Genomic DNA, 12,029 nt, shown 5'->3' on the forward strand with positions numbered 1-12,029 from the left:
ACTGAGAAATTTATATCTTTAAAAAAAAATTGGGAGATTATGTAACTTACAGTTTTACCCCATTATTGTTGTTGTGTTTCATATCTGCTTATGATTTATTATATTGCTTTATTGGCCCTCTAGTAAGTGTCAATGGCGACCCCTCATCACTACTTCTCCGGTGTTAGGCTAGATACTTACTGGGTACGCATTGATTTACCTACTCACGCTACACTTCTGCACTAAATGTGCATAATCTGACAGATTCAAATGGTGATCATCTTGGCGTGTAAGCGCAGCTGCTGAGGCGACTTTATGGTGAGCTACATTCCAGGCTACGTATAGCAGCCCACAGAATCCCCATCGTACTATTTACTTTATCCTGTCTTACTTACATTCCGGCCGGATGTTGTATTATTACTGTATTCCTTAGTAAATGCCCATGCACTTGTGACACCGGATTTTGGGATGTTCTAGAAATCGTTTTTGGTTTGCTTTACCTCGATACACTTTTACTTGTATAATATTTAAAATTGTATTTATCTACAAATTTAACGCATGACTACTATGTTTATGTATGCTTGAATTCCTATATTGGTTGGTTGTTATGAGTCCATTCTTATGCCTTACCTTGAACTTTTGTACTGGAACTCCTAGGGAACTAGTTCTTGCCTAGAAGTTGCCTTAATGAGTCTTGTTCTGTTGAATCCTTTATGCATAACCTAATATTTCTCTGCAAATTGACTCATGATTATCCCATGTGACAATATTGTCTCAATGTTTAGCCGAATATACTTCCCTGCTATTTTTAAACTTTAAAGTGTGCTCCATTCCTAATTAGTACTGCTAAAAGCCTACAAGGTAAAATTGCAATATCCAGCTTTTTTTCTATGTGTAATCCTTGGTGTATCCTTGCCTACTATGAATTATGGTATTGTTTAAGTCTTTGTGCTATTACTTGTATTTAACATGTTCAAGACTTTTCATGCTCAATTAAGTATTGTTTGTAGACCATGTCCATCAACCTGTTTGGTTATGCTATTTACATTAGGTTATTTGTTGGGACCAAACACACTCACGCAAGTATACGTGGTCGTCAAGTAATAGAGTAGTGAATAGAGTATCGTTCCCACGAGGACTTATGATTAACTTTTGACTAATTCAAACTCAAATAGCTTATCAATTCAATCGATTCCTTATAAAATAGATAATTGTCTAATTTACTACCTAAAGACTATCAAGTAATGGAATACCAGAAATCAACACAACACTTAAATAGTTTTAAATAACAATCAATGGGAGATAATATTTCAGGGTCACGGGTTATTTAACAATCATGTTGCATTCTTAGCTTAAAATAACTAATTGATTTATCTGGATTGTTGGTTCACAGGGTTGATATTACTCATAAGAGTCTGTCAAGCCCTTACTAGACTATTCAAGCTAACTTAATACCTATATGTCTATGGAATACCTATAAAATCAATTTCGTCAATTTACACTTCAAACATCAACATTCATGTATACCCATGACCCTAGAACAATAGGGTTCTTAGCCACTCATATTCAGGCAATCATCAAAAATTCACAAGAGTGCATAAGAATAAATAAAAGAAAGAGAGAATAGGAACTCAAGACGAATTCTGTGGTTTTAGAACTTTGTTGTGGCTTCTCCCCCCTCTCCAATATGTTAGCTGACCTAAAGGAGGCGTTTTTGGCTTATATATTGCGTACAAAAGTCGTGGGCCAAAGCTCTCCTATTCCTAGTCCAAATCGGCTTCAGTGATTGATGCTAAGGTGGATGCAACGCATCCACCTCGTCCTCCATTTCATCTTTGCCTGCGAGGGTGGATGCGACGCATCCACCTTGCCCTCTATTTCTCAGTTTTTCATGCGAGGGTGGATGCGATGCATCCACCCTTTGTTCCTCCATTTATTCTTTGCCCAGGTGCGGATGCTTAGGCGGATGCTATGGGCCGACTTCACTGCTAAGGGTGCACGAAATCTGATCTTTTTCTAGATTGGATGCGACGCATCCAATCTCTCTTCCTCTACCTAGAGCACCTTTTCTTCATAGTTTTTTCACTCCAAACACCCTAATTCACCACACACAACTCAATTAGTCATAAAACCAATAATTAAACCATGTTGGGAATTTTAAAGATCAAATAACATCAAGAAGCGGTTAAAACATGGGTAAAGTAACATCAACACATATCGAAATATGCCAAACATCACTACCCCACACTTAAACCTTTGTTCGTCCTCGAACAAACCATCCTATAGTAGACGAAACAAAATTAAGCTCTTATCATTCAAAGCACACTGCACCTATGACCATGGTTATTTGCAACAATTAGGCTCTAGACTATACATCACATACACTTCCCTTTACTTATGCCCTTCTTTAAACATATTCGAACAAAGACAACATGATCACAACAACCCTAACCTCAAAAACCGACTCAATGTCACTATGCACTCATGGCTTGAACACCCAATATCATAGAGAAGTCTAATAACGTTACCTATCCCTTGTGAAATCATGTGCCCTCACAACAAGAACAAGTGAGCTAGTTCAATCCACACATTCGAATTTCATGATCAAATATATTTTAATGACTCACATATATCAAAGAAAATCGCTCACTCTCACAAAGAAGTCACATGCATGAAATTGGTACCATAGGCTTGCCCTTAATGTAAATCTCTACTAATGTAAGCTCGCTCAATCTAAAATCAATTAGGACTTTTTCATGGTTGTAATGTGGGCTAAGGGACGAGTAGGATATATTTTTGGAATAGTGACTCAACCTCCTAAGCACTTTAACACATCACTAAATAACTTAAGCGTAAATTCTTCAACACCACTTCAATCTCACAAATAATATCACCCCCAATAATATTTCCTCTTTCTTTAAGCACTACTTTAATTCATACCCACTAGCAAGAACAATACAACAATTTATTTATCTATATTTATTCCAATTTTCGCTAGTGGTGTATTATTTTACAAAATAAGTGCACCCTTCTTTCTTTCATTGGTTCCACTCAAAAGTCACCCCACACTTAGTCCCTTCTTACTTCTTTTAGCGCTCATCTAACAATTAAAGTGCTTTAAGAAGTAAAAAGGATCAAAACAATGTCAATTAAGAATAAAAAGGGTATAGGCTTGTAATGTGTGTACCAAATAAAAGTCAATAGGCTCAAAATGGTTAACTAGAGATAAATTTTATTTATGATAAGCAATAAGCTCAAAAAGATCAAAGAAAGCCTAAAATTATTTTTCAAACCAAGCATCACCTAAAATTTCGCTTCAACTCACATACCAGGCAAGTTCAAGACACAAGTAAAAACATGGACTACACAAAAATCTCATCACACATGGCACATGACTCACTAAGGACGGCCTCATTCCGATTCTCAAACAATGCAAGTATTCACAGAGCAACGAGATATTAAGCATTAAGCGCAAAGTGAACATAAGTCATGTAAACGAGACATAGGTGTCACAAACATGCTGTCCAATATATGAAGGCTTCATGATAAATTTCAAAACATAGGAAAGGCACTACATATGCCAAAGCCTGAATATGCTACTATCAAACAAGTCAAGAGCCCCCTAGGAATCTCATATTTCTTCCTCCATTTATTTTCTAACTCTAATCTATTCTAAAAGAAAAAGTTTACTACCTGGTTCAAAATACATCCCATGAAAAAGAACCGATACACAAAGAAAAATCACAGGGGATTATTACTACCTACACACAAAAGAAAAATCTAATTACTCAAGGCTACTACTCAATTTTTTTATTTTTTTTATTTTTTTTTAAATTAACTTAATACTTTCAAGAATCAACTGAGAGTTACTCCATATAGATGAATTTACTGCTATTACATGTCATTAATCCAGTGAATGTTACATCCCCCCAACAGTCAAATTGTAACAGTTTAGTACATTCATCCATACAAAAATTCTGAATAATCCCTACCCCACACTTAGAACTGTGCGTTGTCCCCAATGCATACAAAGAAGGTAAAGTATGGTGAGAAGAAACTCCCTCAAGTCAAGGTGGAAGGCTCATCGGCAGTCTGTGGAAGAGCATCTGCATCCATGGCATTCATCAGGACCCCCTCCGGCCTTGTAACATCATCCTCATGCATAGGGAGAGTTGTCATTGTCCTATCATCACAAACTGGAGCTGATTCTGTAGCAGGTGGTACAGCGACCTCAGTAGGCCTGGTGTGTGGATCCTCAGGGACTATAGGAGGAACAGGAGTGGATGGTCCGGCAGTGGACGATGCAATCAGCTGTGAGATGTCTATATCTACACGTTGAACCAGAGCTCTGAGGAGTAATGATATCTCCCTCATCATCGTTGCCTGCTCAGTATGGACTCGGCTTAGATCCGCACGAGTCTGACTCAACTCATCCATGGTGGCACTCAACTCGACACGAGTCGCTATCAACTCAGCCCTGTTCTCTTGCATATCTGCTTGCATCTGCTCAAATAACTGTTGAATGGTGAGCTTAGAAGACCTTCCCTTGTTTGGCTCTAGAACATGAGTGACATCGTATGGTCCTGGAGCTTTAGCCTCAATGTCGTCATTCTCCATGTCCCATAGTACTCCCATCTCTGTCAAGAAAGCCGATAGGGTATTTGCAAAGAACAGCCTCCACTTGTAATTCATCCTGGTGCGCTGCATTTGATCATGCATGATGGCTCCTAAGTTGAGCGGTATCCCCTCCAATAAAGCATACAATACTAGTGCGCGGTGACGAGGGACATCAGTTTTGTGTTGGCATGGCATCAGGCGGTTGCATATGAAATTTAGAGCCACACGTGCTAACGCACTCATGAATTCCTTGGCTATAGAATAGTACTCCATACTCCCATGCTTCCAATCTGCATCCTTCCTGGTAGGGCATAGGACAGACTTAATGTGTGCATAATCTGGTGTTTTGCATATGGAGTCAAACCTATCTGTTAGTGTGTGTGGAACCCCTAATAAATTATTCAGAGCTTCAGCTGACACATTAATATCTACCCCTCTTACTCTCACAATGTTGCCCCTGGCATGACGCCAATTGGCGTAAAGCTCTCTAACAATAGTGAGGTTGGCTTTGCCGTGACCCTTCAAGATGGGTCCCCATTGTTGCACCTCGCGAATTGATTTTAGAAACTCTGGGTACTTTTTCTTAAGTGTTCCGATGTTGATCGGCTTTTCTGGAATGTACTTCTTTGAACCCAGTATCTTATTATAGGCTCGGAATGCCTTCTCATTAACAAAGTTCTTCTCCCAAGCAACTCGGTCTATGGGTTCACCCTCATCTTCATCACTCATGTCGACATGTAGAAGGTCATTATCCGAATCGGATTCGGACTCAGATTCTGCAGTAATCTTCTCCTTTCCCTTATCAGCCGGATCACTCTTTTTGGAGGCTTTTCTTTGGTATGTCACCGTCTCTCTTATCTCTATCCCTTTGCTTGGTGGATTTAATGATGTTTTTGTAATACCCTTCTTCACTGTCCTCCTGACTAATGGTTCCTCTTCTTCTTGCTCTGAATCATCACTTAACTTCCTAGGTTGCAGTTCCTTTTCATTCTCCGTCCGCTTCCTTTTTCTGTGGATTTGGGGCACTTGCTGCCTTTTCAATAGGCATTTTGGGCGGTTGCTTGTTATTATCTTTTTCTTGTTGCTTGGACGATTTACTCGTTGCTGCCATTTTACGAACCTAAGTACCTGCAATGCAAAGAAATCAACAATTAGCGTATAAAACAGTGAAGTTCAGCTCTAAAGCAGTTGCAACAGCTTGCACTTCCAATTATTCGCAGAGTCATGCCATTCAATACTTCATGAAACTATAGCTCATGGCTTTCAGCAGGGATGTGATAACTCTCTTCAAATTTTACAAATAAGCTTTGCGCTATATAGATATCATTATGCCCAACATGAGGTTTATCCGAATGACGCTCACTAACCACGTTCAATTTCACATAGCACCTCACTCGACCCCACACTTATTCTCACGACATATCATTACGCATAGCGCTCATACAATGTAAATCGAGTAGCACTTTATAATTTAAGATGTCTAGCATGTGCCGGATGTTCAATTCATTTAGACAATATATCATAGGCTCAAAACATTATTGTACACAATCAACACAAACGACCTCACACTTATTCAAAAGCATATACCAATGTTGCTCGGTTACTTAGACTTCACCGGCGCCTAAATTTACCTCATGGTCAATTCGTCGAACATGTGATATGCAAAGGTTGTGCCTAGCTCATTCTATCAGTTGGGTAATGCGACTACCCTCCTAAAATTAATGAGATGAAGGGAATTATAGTTTATCATCTCGCAACCATTACAACTAACAAGAACGACAGCCCTAAACCTCAGGCTTTTTCAGTCCCTCTCTTAATCACATGTGTGATATTTGAAATAGGCAAAACCTAACTTGTTGCTACCATTGAGAGAGGGAAGAGAGCAGAATTAGGAGAGAAGAAAAAGAAAGACGAAGAAGATGATGTGTACCTGTCGCGTTTGGATGCGTCGCAATTGGGATTAAAGAAAGAACGAGGAAGACGAGCTTTTTTATGTTAGGGTGTCGTGTTTGTTTTTATGTTTGAATTTTGTTTTTGGCCTAAGATGTGTTAAAATATAGCACTTACATGTGCGTGCGAGCTTGGACGCGACGCATCCCCTCTGCTTTCTCCAAAAATTAGTTGGACGCGACGCGGACGCGATAGACAGACTTCACTGCCATGAGCAATTGGTCCGTCAATTTTTTTCATGCTGAGGGGGATGCGACGCATCCGCCTCATTTTCCCATATTTGGATCCCCTTTTTTGGACGCGACGCGTCCTAAGCGACTTCTCTGAATTATTTTTTTGGACGCTGATGTGGACGCGATGGGCAGACTTCACTGCCTTGAGCAATTAGTCCATCAATGTTTTCATGCTGAGGGGGATGCGATGCATCCCCTCTGCTTTCCCATATCTAAAAGCCATTTTTTATTTTTTATTTTTTATTTTTTTATACATACAAGATCTAATTCCTACAAAACAATGAACTAACTAACTTGGGTGGCCTCCCAAGAAGCGCATGATTTAACGTCGCGGCACGACCCAACACATTCTTCATGCCTCCACTAAATCCATCGAGGTCTTGTGACGTGCAATGTCACCACCCCAATAGTGTTTTACTCTCTGGCCATTTACCAAGAATGTCGCATTAGAACCTGTATCATGCAATTCTACCGCACCATGAGGTTTCACACTAACCACTTCAAACGGACCCGACCATCGAGATTTAAGCTTCTTGGAAAAAGCTTTAGCCTTGAATTAAACAAGAGAACTTCTTGACCTGGCTCAAACTCACGATGTTGGATGTGCTTATCATGCCACCTTTTGGTCTTTTCTTTATACAATTTGGCATTTTCATACGCATGCAATCGAAACTCATCAAGTTCGTTGACTTGTAGCAATCTCTTCTCACCGGCCAAGTCCATCTCCATATTTAGCTTTTTAATCGCCCAATATGCTTTGTGTTCAAGCTCGACGGGCAAATGGCATGCCTTCCCATAAACCAACTTGTACGGAGAAGTACCTATGGGAGTCTTGTATGCAATGCGATACGCCCATAATGCGTCATCTAGCTTCCCGGCCCAGTCCTTTCTATTCCCACTTACTGTTTTTTCCAAAATCTGCTTTACCTCTTTGTTGGAAACTTCTACTTGACCACTCGTTTGGGGATGATAGGCAGTGGAAACCTTGTGCTTAACTCCATATTTTGCAAGAATATTGTTCAGCAATTTGTTACAAAAGTGAGTTCCCCCGTCGCTTATCAACACTCTTGGAGTCCCAAAATGTGTGAAGATGTGCTTCTTTACAAAGCTTACCACTACCTTTGCATCATTAGTAGGAAGAGCAATGGCCTCCACCCACTTAGAAACATAGTCGACCGCCACCAAGATGTACCTGTGCCCATTAGAATATGGGAATGGTCCCATGAAATCAATCCCCCAAACATCAAAAAGCTCTACTGCCAGAATATTTTGCAAGGGCATCTCGTGTTTCCTCGTGATAGTTCCAGTTCTTTGGCATCTATCACAATTTTTAACAAAGGCATGTGCATCCTTAAATAATTTTGGCCAATAGAAACCTAATTGTAGCACTTTTTGGGCGGTTTTATCCCCGCCGTGATGACCTTCATATGGCGAAGCATGGCAGTCATGCAGTATAGCGTTCATCTCTTCCTCAAGAACACACCTTCTCACCAACTGATCTGCGCACTGCCTATATAAGAATGGCTCATCCCACATGTAGAGCCTTACATCATGTAAGAATCTTCTTCTATTGTCGGGTGTCAATTCTAGTGGTGTCACTCCACTTGCAATAAAATTCACATAATCTTCATACCATGGGGCTTCACCTGAGGTGACTGCTAATAATTGCTCATCAGGAAATGTTTCTTTGATTGAGCCTCCTTCATCTACATGGTTCCGACTTTCTAATCTGGACAAATGATCAGCCACTTGATTTTCTGTCCCTTTTTGATCTCGGATCTCTAAGTCAAATTCTTGCAAGAGGAGGACCCAACGAATCAGTCTCGGCTTGGCGTCTTTCTTTTCAAACAAGTATCTGATAGCTGAATGATCTGTGTAGACGATAACTTTGGTTCCCACTAGATAGGATCTGAACTTGTCAAACGCCCACACCACTGCAAGCAACTCCTTTTAAGTAACTGTATAATTCATCTGAGCTGGATTCATAGTTTTGCTCGCATAATAAATGGAGTGAAAGATTTTATCCCTCCTTTGCCCCAAAACCGCTCTGATTGCTATTACACTTGCATCGCACATCAACTCAAATGGTTGTGCCCAATCTGGGCCAATGATAATTGGTGCAGTCACCAATCTTCCCTTCAGCTCCTCAAATGCTTTCAGACAAGCATTATCAAACTTGAAGGTGACATCTTCTCTAGAAGCCTGCACAAAGGAGAAGAAATTTTTGAAAAATCTTTAATGAAACGACGATAAAAACCTGCATGACCCAAGAAACTACGAATGCCTTTGACGGATGTCGGTGGGGGCAATTTCTCAATCGTCTCCACCTTTGCTTTATCCACCTGTAGACCATCTTTTGACACCTTGTGCCCCAAAACTATACCTTCACGTACCATAAAATGGCACTTTTCCCAGTTTAACACCAAGTTCGTCTCTTCACACCTAGCAAGCACTTTATCAATGTTCATCAAACAATTATCAAAAGAACATCCAAACACAGAAAAATCGTCCATGAATACTTCTACAAATCTTTCAACCATGTCAGTAAAAATAGCCATCATACACCTTTGAAAAGTCGCAGGTGCATTACAAAGACCGAAGGGCATTCTCTTGAACGCATACGTGCCATAAGGACATGTAAATGTAGTTTTCTCTTGGTCCTCTAGGGCTATAGAAATCTGATTATATCCCGAATAACCGTCCAGGAAACAGTAGTATTCCTGGCCAGCTAACCTATCAATCATTTGGTCAATAAAGAGAAGGGGAAAGTGGTCTTTCCAGGTGGCATTATTCAATTTTCTATAATCTATGCAAATTCTCCATCCAGTGACAGTTCTTGTAGGAATTAAGTCATTATTTTCATAAACTACTACAGTCATCCCCCCTTTCTTCGGCACATATTGAACGGGGCTTACCCATTTACTATCAGAGATTGGAAATACAATACCTGCATCAAGCCACTTAATCACTTCTTTTCTTACCACTTCTTTCATGATTGGATTTAGTCGGCGTTGGTGCTCTACACTTGGCTTGTGTCCGTCCTCCATGAGGATTTTGTGCATGCAGAAAGCTGGACTAATGCCTTTAATGTCAGACATTGTCCACCCAATTGCTCGCTTGTGCTCACGTAGCAACCTTAATAGCTTTTCTTCCTGCAATTTAGACAAGTGAGAAGAAACAATAACAGGTAAAGTGTCAGAACTACCCAAATAAGCATATTGAAGGTGAGGGGGTAGGGGTTTAAGCTCCAATTTTGGAGCTTCTTCAATTGACGGCTTTGGAGGGGGGCCACTTGGCCTATTCAGGGGCTCAAACGGGTGTATTCCTTGCATGTAAGCATATGATGCATATAGGATATGCATCATTTTTTCAACCTCATCTTCAATCATCAAGCTATCAAACAACATGATTGCTTTTTCTAGAGAGTCCTCTAGATATACACTCGTGTCGAGAAGTTGCGCATCCACCTCCACAACAGATATCATAGAGAGCTCCTCATAGTGGCGGGGAAGTTGGATTGCTTTGTAGACATTGAAGACTGCTTCCGCGTTGTCCACCCTCATAATCATTTTCCCTTCTCTCACTTTAATTATTGCATCACCAGTAGCCAAGAGAGGTCGTCCCAATATGATTGGAACTTGTTCATCAGCCTCGAAATCTAGAATAATGAAGTCAGCTGGGAAGATAAATTTCCCAATTTGCAGCAGCACATCTTCAATCACTCCTTCGGGGTATGATATGGACCTATCAGCTAATTGCAACATCACCGTGGTTGGTCTCGGAGCTCCCAGACCCAATTACTTAAACAAGGACAAGGGCATCAGATTTATGCTTGCACCCAAATCACAAAGAGCACGACCCACATCAATATTACCGATTCGCACTGGAATGGTGAAGCTGCCAGGATCCTTAAGCTTTTGGGGAAGCTTGTTTTGGACCCTTGATGTGCACTCCTCAGTAAGCGCAACCGTCTCGAACTCAGTAAATTTCCTCTTGTGAGCCACTATATCTTTAATGTACTTAGCATACTTTGGAATTTCACGACGTACATCCACTAATGGAATATTTAATTGAACCTGACTCAACATAGAGAGAAATTTGTTGAACATGCGATCGTCATTCTTTTTCTGCAATCTCTGGGGGAAAGGTGGTGGTGGACTTGTAGCCTCCATTCGCTCTGAACTTGCATCATTTTCCTTTGACTCGTGTATTGCCTTAGGTGTCAGCTCCCCCTCAGGTATAGGTTTTTCCTTTCTCTTATTTGGCACTTTCTCTAGTTCCCTCCCGTTTCTAAGTGTAACTGCATTAACTTGAGGGTTCTTCTCTGTATCACTGGGAAGAGAGCCTGTAGGTCTAGTATTTTGATTTGCTGCTAACTGCCCCATTTGCCTCTCAAGATTTCTGAAATCGGTCCTGAGCTGTTGATTGTCTAGCAACAACTTTTTCAGCAAGTCATTCGTACTCTCTTCTATTTGTTGGGGTGGCTTCTGAGGCTGATTAAAATTTCCTTGAGGCCTATACTGATTCTGATTCTGTTGATTTCCGCCCCATGAGAAGTTATGATGATTCCTCCAATATGGATTGTAAGTGTTCCCATATTGTGCATGTTGATTCATAGGGCCTCTGTTTTGTTGCCCCATATAGTATATAGATTCAGGATTCGTGGGGCACATGTAACTCATATGACTGTCACCACATATTTCGCAACAAATAGACATTTGTTGTACATGTTGCATTTGTTATGTTGTCATTCGGTTCATCTGATTTGCCAACTTTGCAATATCTGCTCTCATGGCTGAGAAGTCATCAAGCTCAATCAACCCAGCTGACTTCTGTTTAATTGCTCTTCTTGCATCCCCATCTCCTTGCCAATTATGGTCATTGGCAGTGAAATTATTTAGCAAGAGTTGTATTTCACTATACGGCCTTGCCATGCAACTACCCCCACAAGCTGAGTCAAGATTCATCTTTGATGTTTCATCTAACCCATCAACAAAAGTGTGACCCAATACCTCATCAGTCTGACAATGATGCGGGCAGTCTCTGAGTAGCTTCTTGTATCTTTCCCAAGCTTGACGAAGTGTCTCGCCATCCCGTTGTTGGAACCCAAGAATTTGGCTTCTCAGCGATTTTGTCTTCTTAGTAGGGAAAAACTTAATTAGAAATTTCCTTGCTAAATCATCCCAAGTGTGGATTGAGTTTGCGGGCTCCTTTTGCAACCATTCCTTAGCTTCCCCCAACAGTGAAAAG

Source organism: Nicotiana tomentosiformis, chromosome 3, assembly GCF_000390325.3.
Source record: "Nicotiana tomentosiformis chromosome 3, ASM39032v3, whole genome shotgun sequence".
Lineage (NCBI taxonomy): Eukaryota > Viridiplantae > Streptophyta > Magnoliopsida > Solanales > Solanaceae > Nicotiana > Nicotiana tomentosiformis.